The following is a 13,594-nucleotide window of genomic DNA, read 5'->3' as shown; positions in this document are numbered from 1 at the left end:
CTGTATTTCCCACTTCCCTAAGAGTGAGGATTTTCCTCAGACACATACTTCTACCTTCAAAATGTTCTATCTAAAAGAACATAGTCAAACAACTATGGACTTCTGAAACAGTGAGCCAGAAATATGTTTTTTCTACCTTAAAATTTTTCCTGTCAAACAGTTGGATCACAGTGATGTAAAAGTAATGAAGACAAAAGGTGAGACTGGACATAGAGAGCCGCAGAGAAATCTGGGTTCTGTGATAGGGATAGCGTTCCCCATAGCACATGAGGATGTGAAGGCGTGGGGATGAAGAGAAACAGAAAAGAAGCAGCTAATAGGAGAGAAGAGAAGACAGACATGCTGCCAAATGCCTAAGACAGTTACTCTGGGCGCACCATCTGGAGGCCTCTTAGCTTCAAATGAACAGCTGAAAGTATGTCTGCGTTTGAAAGCCAGCCATTGAGACTAACGTTAGCTAGTGATTAGAAAAGAGGACTTACAAGTGCTGTAGCTTCTGAAAGGAACGTGCAAAACCACAACTTGGAAGCCAGAATGACTAGCAGCAGAATGTAGGTTTGCTATCTAGGATGGGGCTTTTTATAAGATTCAAAAATTGCCAAGGTCCTTTCCTCCTTCCGAAACTGGGTCTGGGAGCTTAAATTTTCCAATACTGGGGACAGGCATTCCGACTAGCTCAGGTAAGGTCAAAGGCTCACACCTTCATTAATCACTATGACCGTGTTGGCTGCAGCTTAGAATACAAACGTAACGTTCTTGGGCTCACCCTGTGCTATGAATGTAAGTGGAACTAAAATGGGGTAGGTTCCAGAAAAAGGCAAACAGCTGAAAGCCAGATACCGTGCCAGAAAATTTAATTCTACATTAACTTTTACCTAAAATAGTGCAGCTCACAAGGATATTTATGTAAGTATGTGAAATTGATGTGTTTCATGCTAAAATTAAAGCTGAGCGAATTTGATCAGAGAATGGTTCTTCCAGGCAAGAAGTTTTGAATGGGGATTTAAAAAACTTGGAGAGGCAAAGCACAGCTGGTTCCAGGCTGGAGGAAGAACATGCACAAAAGTTAAAAGGGTCGGGGGCCAAAAGGAGCTGGCAGAGGGGAAGACATGGTCAAAATATGTTACTTGAAAAAATTCTTTTTTTTTTCTTTAAAGATTTCTTTATTTTATGTATGTGAATACACTGTCACTGTCTTCAGACGTGCCAGAAGAGGGCATCAGATCTCATTACAAATGTTTGTGAGCCACCATGTGGTTGCTAGGAATTGAATTCAGGACCTCTGGAAGAGCAGACAGTGCTCTTAACCACTGAGTCATCTCTCCAGCCCCCCAAAAATTCTTAATTAAAATAAAAAGCTTGACGTGAGAAGCATTTTCTGAGCAGGAACAATCATTCTGCGTGGCTAGCCCAATAAACTAAGCTTGGAGATGAAAGAGCATTAAGGCGAGTTGGACAAGAGGAGAGATGTTTGTAGAGAGACGTGAGGCAGCCTGGAGGAGAGGGATGCAAAGGAAATTCTTTGTTCCCCCTTCCAACAGATATGGGGATTTCCAGGGGAAAATATCCAGTATAACACTCTTAAGTTTTTCTATGGCTCCAGGAAGTCCAGAGTTCCCTCTGTCACCACTGTCATAGCTACAGTGACATTTTCATTAATAAAAAATCTTGAAAGTTAAGAGTATTTCAGTCACAAGACATAAGACATAGAAGTACAATCTGAAGGATCATAACTACCAGACCCAAAACACTTGATTAAGTGGCTAGGTGTGGACCATCTGATATGATGGCTACATGTGACAATTTAATCTTAAATTAATTGAAATTTACTAAAATTTAAATTCCAGAGACAGTTGGCCAGAGTCCAGTGGTGGAAAAAGAGCCCAAAGCCAGACCAATGACTCATTGCAAAGAACATTTCCAAGTAGAGATGTGTAGACAGGGTATAAATACTGTGTAACACACAACAGCTTCCATGACAAGATGTTTTCTAGGCTTTGTTTTGTTTTGTTTTGTTTGTTTTATGTTGGTTTGTTTGTGTGTTTTTGTTTTGGGGGGAGAGTGCAAGGGTGGAGGGTGGACAAGAGGAGACAGGGAAATGAGTGGGACTGAGGTACACAATGTGAAATTGACGAAGAATCAAAAAGTTTTTTAAAATGTAAATTCCAGCCCCCACTCGTTCTAATCACACTTTATGAGCTTATAAGCACATTGGAGTTGGTAACTGCTGCACTGGACAAGGCATACCCAAGCATTTCCATCACTATAGAGGACCTTACTGGGCAGCACTGCTCGAGACTTGATGGGTGCATAGATGACTTGGCCGTGTGACCAGTCATTAAGCACAGTATTGAACCTTCAAGCCAAACCTTGACTATGATGTTCATACTAGTTTGGGTCCTAGGAGAAAACAGATGGCAGACATTTCAGGGATAACTGAAGAGATCTTAGTGGAGATTGTTTCAAAAGCTGCTATGGGGATAAAAAAATTCACATAAGACATGATGAAACTTCTGGGAAACTTGTTCTGTGAAAGGGGAAGCTTAGGCATAGAGAGAAGAGTCACAACAGATCTTGACAAGAGCTTGGCTATAGAGGAAAGTAGCCACTGCCAAAGTGATGGCTCTAAGGGAGGAAATTGGAAGAAACAACTTGACTTCCTTGTCTTATCTGTCTTAGTTACTTTTTTATTGCTGTGATGAAATACCATCACCAATGCAATTTATAAAGCATTTAATTTGCCTATGGCTTCAGAGGTTTAGAGTTCATGGTGGTGGAGTGAAGGGACAGAAGAGAATTCATCCACAACCACAGGCAGAGAGAGGGAACACTGAGAAGGGTGTGAGTCTTTTAAAACCTCCAAGCCCCCCTCTGCAGTGACACACTTCCTCCAAGAGGCCATGCCTCTTAAGCCTTTCTAAATAGTTCCATTAAATGGGAACCAAATATTCAAGCATATAAGCCTATGGGAGCCATTCTCCTTCAAACCACCACACTAGCCACTAAATCTCCTGCTGGAAATTTTGTCAGCTGGAGGGGAGCTTGGCATGTTGGACGTAGAGCCATGTTCTGGGGCATGGAGCAGGTAAGGGCAGGGTAGGTAAAAGAAAGACAAATGAAGAAGATTAGATTTCTCTCCTAGTGGTGTTGGGGCAAAAGAAGAATTGTCCTGGATAAGTGTCATGTGAGCTTTGAGTAGGACAGGCCTAATGTAATAGATGCCTATGGTTCATAGCCAGGGTTTGATATCCAAGATGTATCTGCTTATACACATAAGGACATGCTTGGCTTGTGCTATGCTTGTTTGTCCATGGAAGAGTTTGCTTTCTCACTGTAAATCAATAAATTGGCAGTTTCAGAAAGAATTTCTGAACTTGCAAGACCAGAAACCATACCTCTTGATGCAGGGAGATTTAGCACATTGAGGAACACTATTATAAGAAAGATTTAGGATCCCTCTAATTGGTCTTACCCTAATGAGGATTCTGAAACAGTTGTGGACTTAGGAACAATTTTTTTTTACTCCTATCTGCCTCAAGGACCTGTGACTATTTATTGTATGACTGTTTCTGGGGAGGTGTGAACAAATATTTATTCACTCCTGATAAGGCACCAATGACAGACCAGAGAAACGATTCCACCCAAGTTGAGACTGGTGACCCTGAGTTTACCCACTTAGTTACTGGAACTGGGTGACTCGAAGGCACCTGCATCACTGGAGAAGCCCATCCCACCATGCTTTCTCACCATGGGTGATGAAACAAAGGCTAAGTCCCCAGAGCTTCCTGTCTAATGTGTAGTCCACTCTGATGAAGAATCTCCTCAGCCCCAACCGGCTCTCTGCTTTTACACCCATCTAGATGGGGGCTTAGGAAGTTTTATAGCTTTCTGAGCTTCTCCAGCCTTGTGAGTTTCTTCATCTTCAGAAGTCTTGGAGGTTTCCTCCTTCTCTCTGAGTGAATGTTACAATTCTAAGGAAATGGTAGGACTCACTACTCTCACTCATGGTTTCTTTAAAACATCTAGCTCAGTGCAGGGAATATCAAAGGGAAACTGTTCGTTGCTTGACAGTTAGTGTGAAGGGTGAAGGCCTGTTGTACTGATGAGCTTTTGTCAACTTGAAAAAACAAACAAAACTCTTAGACATGAGCAGGAAGACATGATCTCAGTTGAGGAACTGTGAGACCATGAAAGGATAGCTTGGTTCTTGGTTGGGCACAGGTTTCGAACCCCAGACCCTGATGGGACAAATCAAAGACAACAGCAGGTGTTCGGCCACACCCCCAGAACCCAGGGTTCTGAAACACGGTCTAAGATCTCCACTGACCTGCACCATTCAGTCCTGTAGGGCAATACCACTATCAGCCCTTCCACAGGTAGAGGGTTTGACTACAGACCTCAGACCCTTGAGAGAATTTCCATATTAATGAGATACCTAAAGACCAGAGGGTATAGCCAATTAAGTATTCTTTCCAAGACCCTCCTCCCTCCTCCCTCCCTATTTAAGTCAGGTGCTCCCTGACCTAAGGGTGGAGGGGTGCATCCAGATTCAACTACCATCCATCACAAAAATAAAGCCTGTAAAAACCATGGACTTCCTCGAGTCTTCTGGAGCCTGTTGTGGATAACCGTGGAGGGGCCCTCCGAGTATTGGGCAGTCGTCTAATCTCTCATGGAGAGCTCCTCTGCGCTCTGCCCTGGAGGCCTGCCTCCTCAAGCAAGCTAGCCAGGCTGCTGAGTCCGCTAAGCGAGTACACTAACCGTGTCTCCTCTCCCTCGATCCTTTGGACTGTAGGCCAGCCCCATACGCTGCTATCTCCATTCTGCCGTGGCCTCCCAGCGGCTTCTGGGAGCCCCAGAATGGAGGCCACCGGCCTCCAGGTCTACTTAAAGAGCCTTGTACCCCCGCAAAACTTCAGACTGAGAACTCTCCCCCGCCGAGTGGGGCCCTGTAGCGCCTGCCTGGTGCCACACTCAGTCGAGACTCTTCAGAGCAGTGGGAATCACAACCACCCAACAAGATTCAGAAGCCCATGCCCGCATGCCCATGAGCCAAGTGAGTACTTCCCGGGGCGAGGTTGGGGCACCCCTTCCCTCTTTCCCTCATTTCTCTCAGCCTGCGGGCCAGTTCCACTCGCATGCCCACAGTCTCTGTTTGTCTGTGGCCCCCCAGCAGCATCTGGGAACCCCAAATAGAGACCACCAGCCTCCGGGCCCATTCGAGAGCCCTGCACTGGATGTGAGTCCAGCAGCATCCACCCGGGGCCACATGGAGAAAACTCAGTTAAATTCTTGTGCTTCTGCCACTCTGAGCCGTGACAAACGTGTGGGGACCATAACTCTGCCCAACAGGAGCCCACACCCACACACAAGCAATCATTCCCCTGCAAGGAACTGCCTCCATCAGGTTGGCCCATGGATCTATCTGTGGGGCGTTTCCTTGGTTGCTAACTGATGTGGGAGGGACCAACCCACTACTAGCAGTACTGGGCAGGTGGGGCTGGCTGCAAAGGAAACTTAGCGAGCAAGTCTGGCAGGCAAATTAAGCCAAATAGCAGTGTTCCTCCATGGTTTCTGCTTCAGTTTCTGCCTCCAGATTCCTGCTTTGAGTTTCTGCTTTGGCTTCCCTTGATGATGAACTGTGACCTATAAGTCAAGCAACTTATTTTCCTCAAAGTTGACTTTGCTCAGTGTTTTATCTTGGCAACAGAGAAGCAAACTAGCATATCTGACATGGGACAGGCAATGAGGGATTAACAGTGGCAAAACAGAGGTGTCCTGTTCTCATAGAGCCTATATCCCAGTAGAGGTGGTTGTAAGCAATATAGGTCAGTAAATCGTATGTTAGGCCTGAGTCTGTACTATGGACGAAACTAAAGCAGAGTGGTCCTTGGAAGGAACTTACAAATACAGAGAAAGAAGGTGAGCAGGAGAGGTTCCTCCTCCTCAACAATGCACCAGAATGTAACATGGGGAGAAAAAATCCTAAAGGAAGTGAGGAAGTAAGCCATGTGTAGCTCCATAGATGGAGACACCCCTTACAGTATAGTAGAGTCAGTCCATAGACATGACCCAAGTGCACGGAACAAAGGGAAGAACTAGAGCAAAGAGATCAGAGATCTGACTGTGGGAACAGAGTAGGGGTCAGGTAGGGTGTACAAATAGCTATACATGTATGACTTTGATTACGCAGCTGGACGTTCATGGCATCTGCAGATTGTGTAAGACTGGTTCTTATGAAAGTTCTGGTTGGTCTCCTGAGACGCTCACTGTGAGCATCTTGACAATAGAAAGCCCACCATACATCATTTGTGTTATCTGCAAATGGTTCACGTTCATTTGCTCCTGAGTAACTGTTGGCAGATTGACACAGAACTTTTCACTTGGTTTTCAATATGCTTTGCACAAACAGTTAAGTAATGTTCCTGTCCCAGCATCTCCTGACCTACGGGGACCTATGCCAGATCCAGCTGCCTCACAATAAGGGCTGAGCACATCAGCCCTGAGCAGAAATTGATGTCTTGTAGAGGGGAGGGCAGCTGCAGAGTTCAGCATATGAGGAAGCTGAATAAGCCACACTCATGCATTCTTTCAAAGAAGTGACCAACCTGAAGACAGGGTTATTACGCAAAGAGACTTTGTTGAAATTTCTCAAACAAATCAGAATGTATGAGGCAGGTGTATACACACATTGAAATGGGGTTTCCTGTATCCCAAAGAGAAAGCTAGACTGTCGGTATAAATATTTTGCGACCTACTTTAACAAGCATTCAACCTCTCCTCTTGCCCACCATCCACCAGAGGTAGTGGAAGAGAAAAGTTACTAGGATATGGGAGACGTAGACCTGTTCACAATAGTTTTTTTTTTGGGGGGGGGAGGGTTGGGGGGAGCGAGCTCAATCTTCTTTGTCAGCAGTTCAGTCCTGTAGCAAACACCAAATACGATTCAGCAGCTGCAGACCAGTCTTTTTGGCAGGCAGACACCAAACACAAAACCTGCAGCTGTGGTTCAATCCTGAAGAAACCGAAAGGCTCACCAACTGATCTGAGGCCACAGAAGCAGCAAGAAGCAGCAGGAACTTCACAAGCAGTTCCTTGCTGAATTCCTCTCAATGGCAGTGTTACCACAAGAGGAGCTCAACAATGCTCTGTCAGGGGAACCAATACATATCTGTCATTAGCTAAGAATAGCGAGGCAGAGCAAACCAAACCAATGCTCTATGTTCCCTTTCCACTGTCTGGGTGTGTGTGTGTGTGTGTGTGTCATATTTATACGACTTCATCAAGTGTCCTTTCATGTGTCTGCTATAGCAAAACATTCTTTTACCTGTGTCTGCTTCAGGAAAACACTCCCGTGTACGATTTAGCAAGATATCCTTTCACCTGTGTGCCCCAGCTAAACATCATTTGGCATAAATGACTCTCCAAAGAAACCAGAAGTTTCCATCTCACAGGACTATGCAGGGCAATCAAAATTCTGCTTTACGGTGTTGGTATTCAGACTTGCACGCTTTGTGGTTGTGGCAGCTGACTTCTACAGACTGCTATACTGTGTGTAGTTTACTTTCCCTCCCAGCCCTAGAGTCTCCTATTTTTTCTCTTACCATTTTCTTCTCCTTCATCTGCTTCATTTCTTGATGGAAATCTCTTGATTTCTCTTGTTTTATCTCCCAGGTAAACAAATCACACCTGCATTAAAACTTGTTCCCAGATGAATGGCTGCCTGGAACTGAGCAACTGGAATGAGGTACACTGTTTGCATATACTGAGAAAAGTTATCGTAGGCTAGTCTTAGTACAGTTAGTAGCAAGAATGATATCAGATAATATCTGAAAACTACAGCAGTGACTTCTAGGCTTTGCTGTGACCTTCTGACCTACGATCTCCATAGTATACTCAGCCAATGGTTGGATGCATGGCGTTCTTTGTTACATGACTAATAAAACCTTATGTAACCACTAGCACAAGGGCTATTCGTGGCAACTTGAACCCATGTTTGCAGGCCATGGCCACTGACATTTTACTCAGAACAAATTCTTTTCGTCTGTTCAGGATGAGTTTAACACCAATGCTCTTCATTACTCCAATTCCTCTCCAAATCTCTCCTGATATTTGCTTGGTTCCATTCAAAAGGGCACCATCTTTGAGTTCAAGCCAACTGCCCTCGTCCAAGAATGCCTTGACAGGGCAAGACATAGTGTGGGTTCCTCCTGTTGCTTTAACCCTGCTGTTTTCTTTATGTAGGTGAACTCTTGTTCTGAAAGGAGCTGGAGCTCTTATTCTTAGAAAGACACATCCCATAGCTCATGTGGACACTGAACAGTCTCATTGGAGATGCTGTACTCTGACTGGAGATATTGTCTTCATCTGTCTTGTTCTCCTTAGCTGGTCCTTTCCACAGAATACAGTCCTGTCTTGTCATGTCATGAACACTCAGTCCTGTCCTCCACTGATACCAAAAGAAGGGGACAGAGTGCAGGCCAGCAGCTTGACTTCATCCAGTGTCACCTGCCCTGCTCCATACAGTGGCTGCTTTGAGAGGCAATACTTGTAGTCATATAATCAGTTTGATGGCTAAAATGAATCCAGAATCTTTCTTTCCTCAATGTTTGTCCTTAAGAAAAAGAGCTACCAGTCCAACAGAGAAATCCAACAGGCTAAATGTCTTGTATTTCACTGTGATATTAAAGCAAAGTAGACTTTTCCAATTCAATTATGGCCCTTTATCTTTTTTTGTTTTATAACCTGAAAATTGCAGACTATTAAGAAAGGGAAAAAAAAGTCACTGACTATCCTAGTTCATAAAGCAGAATTTTTTAAACATTTGCTTCTAAGCATTTTAATAGCTGTAACAATAGAGCCAGTGTACTTTACTACCTTACATCATTCTAACATTATTTCCTATGTGGTAATTTTAATAGCTACATAATATTTTTCTATTATTTTCCATAACCATTCTCCATCAGTTAGCATGTAAATTGCTTCCATCCAGTTTTTCACTTAGTGTGCACAGCAGTGAGCATCTATGAGCACAGAGGTTTTCTTATATTTTCCACTATTTTGGGGGAATAAATTATCAGAGCTAGAATTTTAGATCAAATGGCATAATATTTTTATGATTCTTTGTGGATTTCACCAATTTGTTTTCCAGGGAAGTCATGGAAGTCATACTGACTAACAAGCATGCTATTTGCCATTTCAACAATCTCTTATATTGTAATAAAGCTTCAAAATAACAGTGGGGATATAGACATGTATACGTGCACATACACAGACGCACACACAGACACACACACACACACACACACATTTGTGTCTGTGTGTCTCTGTGTCTGTGTATCTGTGTATCTGTGTGTCTGTGTGTGTGTGTGTGTTGGTTTTTGGAGACAGGGTTTCTCTGTGTAGCCCTTGCTGTATTAGAGCTTGCTCTGTGGACCAAGCTGGTCTTGAACTCAGAGACCTATCTGTCTCCACCTGCTGGGATTAAGGGTGTGTGCCACCAGCAAGAAAGATATATTTACTTAGAGTTTCAGTTAAGAGATATATCACTGCTCCATTCATTACTGCTGCAGCTATTTTGAATTATGTGTCAGACACACACATACAAGCACACATCAAATGTAGGCAGCAAGGACATATTTCTCTGTTCTCTTTATCTTTCCTCCTGTCTTCCCCTAAGCTGTGAACACCTTACAGTTCACCCACAGAGCATCTTAGCAGTTCACCCACAGAGCATCTTAGCACTTCACAGGGACAATAAACCCAGACACAATTGTTGAGTGGCAGAAGGTTAACAGGTGCATGAAGCAAGACTAATGCTCTATGGTAGAGGTCAGTATTTTTTTTTTTAAATAGAATCTCATTTGTAGTTCAAGCTGTCCTTAAATACTTAATCCTCCTGCCTCAGCATCCCAAGTAGCAGGAGCTCCAGGTGCACACCCCTGCACTTGACTATGGATCATTCTTGATGAGGGTATTACTGAGTGCCTGAGAGAGTGACAACTGCACAGGCATGGACTTCTGGCTACTCTCTCTGCTTGGGGGAGCAAGCTGCAGAAGCTTTAGAGGATGACATTTTGATACTCCAGAGCCAAATGAGGAAGGAGCTTGTGATGCATTCCCTGCCTCCCACTTTGCTGCACCCAATCCCAACTCTCTTCCTTCCAAACAGATGACACTCACCACCCCAGACAAACAGATGGCACCCACTACCTAGGACAAATAGACAGCACCCACCACCCCAGAAGCAGATGGATACTGCTGTAGGTGCCTAGTCCCATAACTCATAAAGAAGACTGTGGGACGTTTTTTATTTATTTGAGTATTTTATTTTATGCATTTATCAAATAAATGCACCCACATGGCAAATCACAACCATCTGTAACATCCAGTCCCGGAGTTCCAACCCTCCTCCTCCTTTGGCCTCTGTGGGCACCAGGGATGAACGTGGTACACAGCGATACATACAGACAAAACACATAAATGTATAAAATGCACAAGAAAGTTTCAATTTAGGAAAATTTTTCTTAAATATTTTTATTCAATTTTATTAAATATGAAGTGTATTTTATATGTGTTTTATATTTTATTTTCATTATTTACTTATATTTGTTTTTATATAACTACACATAACTTAAATATTAAATATTTTCTTTGATAAATCTTGAATTCTGCATGAAAGTTAATTCAGACAACTCCTAATTACCAGTGCCAAGTTTAATAAACGAAAATATAGAGGGAGAGCTAGGTGGTAGAGCTGCATACCTTCAAGCCCAGCACTTGAGAGGCGGAGGCAAATGGATCTCTGAGTTCTATGTCAGCCTGATCTATAGTGCAAGTTCCAGAACATCCAAGGCTACCCAGAAAATCACTGTCTTGAAGAAAAAAAGAGGAAGAAGAGGATGAGTAGGAGGAGGGGGAGGAAGAAGAAGGAGGAGGAAGAGGAGGAGGAGGAAGAGGAGGAAGAGGAGGAGGAAAAGGAGGAGAAAGAGGAGAAGGAAGGAGAAGGAGGCGGCAGAGGGAGTGGCAGGAGGAGGGGAGAATATAGAATGCCCATTTAAATATGAATTTCCTAATAGATAGTGATTACTTTTCAGGATAAGTACATCACACTTATCTGGAACATATTTAAACAAAAATATTATTTACTTAAAATTCAAAGTTAACTAGCATTTGGATTTCAACTGACATTGCTGCCTCAGCCACGATGGCACATAGCTCTTTGCTCAAGGAATAAGTGTGTAGTGTGCTTTTCATATACTAGAGGCACGGGGTTTTACTGGTCCCATCAGTGCTAGCAATAAACGTATTTAGACTTAAACAATGGATTTGAACTAGGCATGATGGTACAACCCTGCCATCCTAGCAATAAAGAGGCTGAGACAGGAGGATGGAATGACTCCTTGCTAGTCTGTGTAACATGAGTTCTAGCCCAGCGTGGACTTCATATAACTTAAATTAATTAATTAAATAAGTTGAAACAGAGATAGTATAGAGGGTATAAATATAAAAAGAGAGTCCTTCAATTCCATAATTATCCTAGTAACCACTTTGAGTTTATGTGTGTTTGTTTACTTGTTTTTGTTTTCTGCTTTGTTTGTTTTTTGTTTTTGTTTTTCTGTTTCACTTTGTTAATTTTTTTGTTTTCTTTTAAAAGTGATACAGAGGGGATGGGGACTGGGAAGATGGCTCAGTGGTTCAGGGCACACATTCCCACACCTACACACAGGATCAGCAAGGTAGAATCTGCATTGCTGTGGGCAATAGTGTTGAAGACGGTGTCTACTGGCCTGAGGCCACAGACTAGCATTTGTCTACATTCACAGAACCTGAGATTTGAACACTAAAATGCCACCGATCTCTACGTATGTTTTATGTGACACTTCTATCTTGTTCCAAGGTTAAGATTTTTCCCAGGTGGAAAACAGCTGCATTCTTCCCAATTTATCCTGCCCTTGGGAACCATGTCTTCACCTCACTCAAAGCCTTTCCTAGTCCTTCCGTTTTGCCTTTTTTGGAGTTGTTCATTGGGATAGATGATGTCCTGGTAGTTATTTTAAGCAAAAATTATGGAGTAGAGAGCTGTTTTGATTGGCTTGCAGCCAGTTGATGGTATATAATACAGTATTTATTCCTTGTGGACCAAGCCCATGGGCTCTGATATTTTGTCTTTGCTGTTTTTGTTTCATAAACATATGGTTTTTTATGTGTAATTCTGATGTTGATATTTCATGGTGTTCTCTCTAGTTGCCTGAATATCTTCTGGCTTAAGAGAGCATATGCAGGAGACAGTTGTGACTACTCAGCAATTTTTTCCTTTATTTCTATTTTCTTATTTCCATCTCTGTAGTCCCTATTTATTTTTGACACAATCAGCCTTAGAATGGCCTCTACTTATCTACAATATGTTAGCACAAATCAAAAGCTGATGACGTTCGGATTTGGAGGAGGGGTGAGTTTACTGTATTTAGCGTTCACCACATTCAATTTGCTAAGGATACATGAAATCAAATGTTCTTCCAGCAGGCGGCGCTGTAGGCTCTGCAGCCACTGCTGTTCTGGAGGATTAGACAGGAACTTTCTGTGTCCTCTCAGAGACAAAGCTAACTTTATCTGAGAACGCAAAGGTGGACCTGTGAGCCTTTCTACAAAGAAGATGATCAACTGATAATCAGGCCATTCAGGATATTGATTGAGAATCCTGGAAAAATAACTATTGGATTAGGAAAGTGTTTACAAGAATCACACTCTCGGTGAAGCCTGATATCCTTTTCAGATACGCGGTATTAATAAAGAGGGTGGTAATCTGGGGGCGAAGAGTAAGCCACACAGTTTAGATACAAATAGAATTTAGGCTAGCACAGTGGCCCATAGTCAGTAGCACAAAGCGTTGTTCAGAATCGTCCTGAGAGCTTATATTACAAAAAGCTCTTGATTCCTATAGTGGTTTGAACTGGTTTGGCCCCCATAGACTTGTGGGTTTGAATGCTTGGCCCATAGGGAGCGGCACTATTAGGAGATGTGGCCTCGTTGGACTAAGTGTGGACTTTATGAAGGAAGTGTGTCACTGTGGGTGCGAGTTTTGAGGTCTCATAAGCTCAAGTCTGGCCAGTGTGACAGAGTTTCTTCCTGTTCCCTGTGGATACAGATGTAGATCTCAGAGCTCCTTCTCCAGCATCATGCCTGCTTGCACCCTGCCGTGTGTTCCGCCATGACAATGATGGATTAAAGCTCTGAAACTGGAAGCTAGGCTCAACTTAATGTTTTCCTTTAGAAGAATTGCCATGGTCGTAGTGTCTTGTAACCGCAGATGTTTTCACCCATACCCCAGTTCCCAGATAACTATTCAGAGGCTTATTGTTGTTAATAAATGCCTAGGCCATAAACTAGGCTTGTTCCCAGACTAGTTTGTAACTTATACTAACATGTTTATACTATTCTATGTCTGCCACACGGATAGTTACCTCTCCTCAGTTTTACATGTCTGACTTCCTGTGAGTTTGGGTGGGGAATCTTTTCCCACCACTATCTCCCTGAGTTCCCTCCCCCTCTCTCTGCTAGTTATCCCGTTTTCTAATCGTGACTCAGGTTATTG

Source organism: Grammomys surdaster, unplaced genomic scaffold (genome assembly GCF_004785775.1).
Source record: "Grammomys surdaster isolate TR1022 unplaced genomic scaffold, NIH_TR_1.0 125780, whole genome shotgun sequence".
Taxonomy (NCBI): Eukaryota; Metazoa; Chordata; class Mammalia; order Rodentia; family Muridae; genus Grammomys; species Grammomys surdaster.
This window is presented reverse-complemented; position numbering follows the sequence as displayed.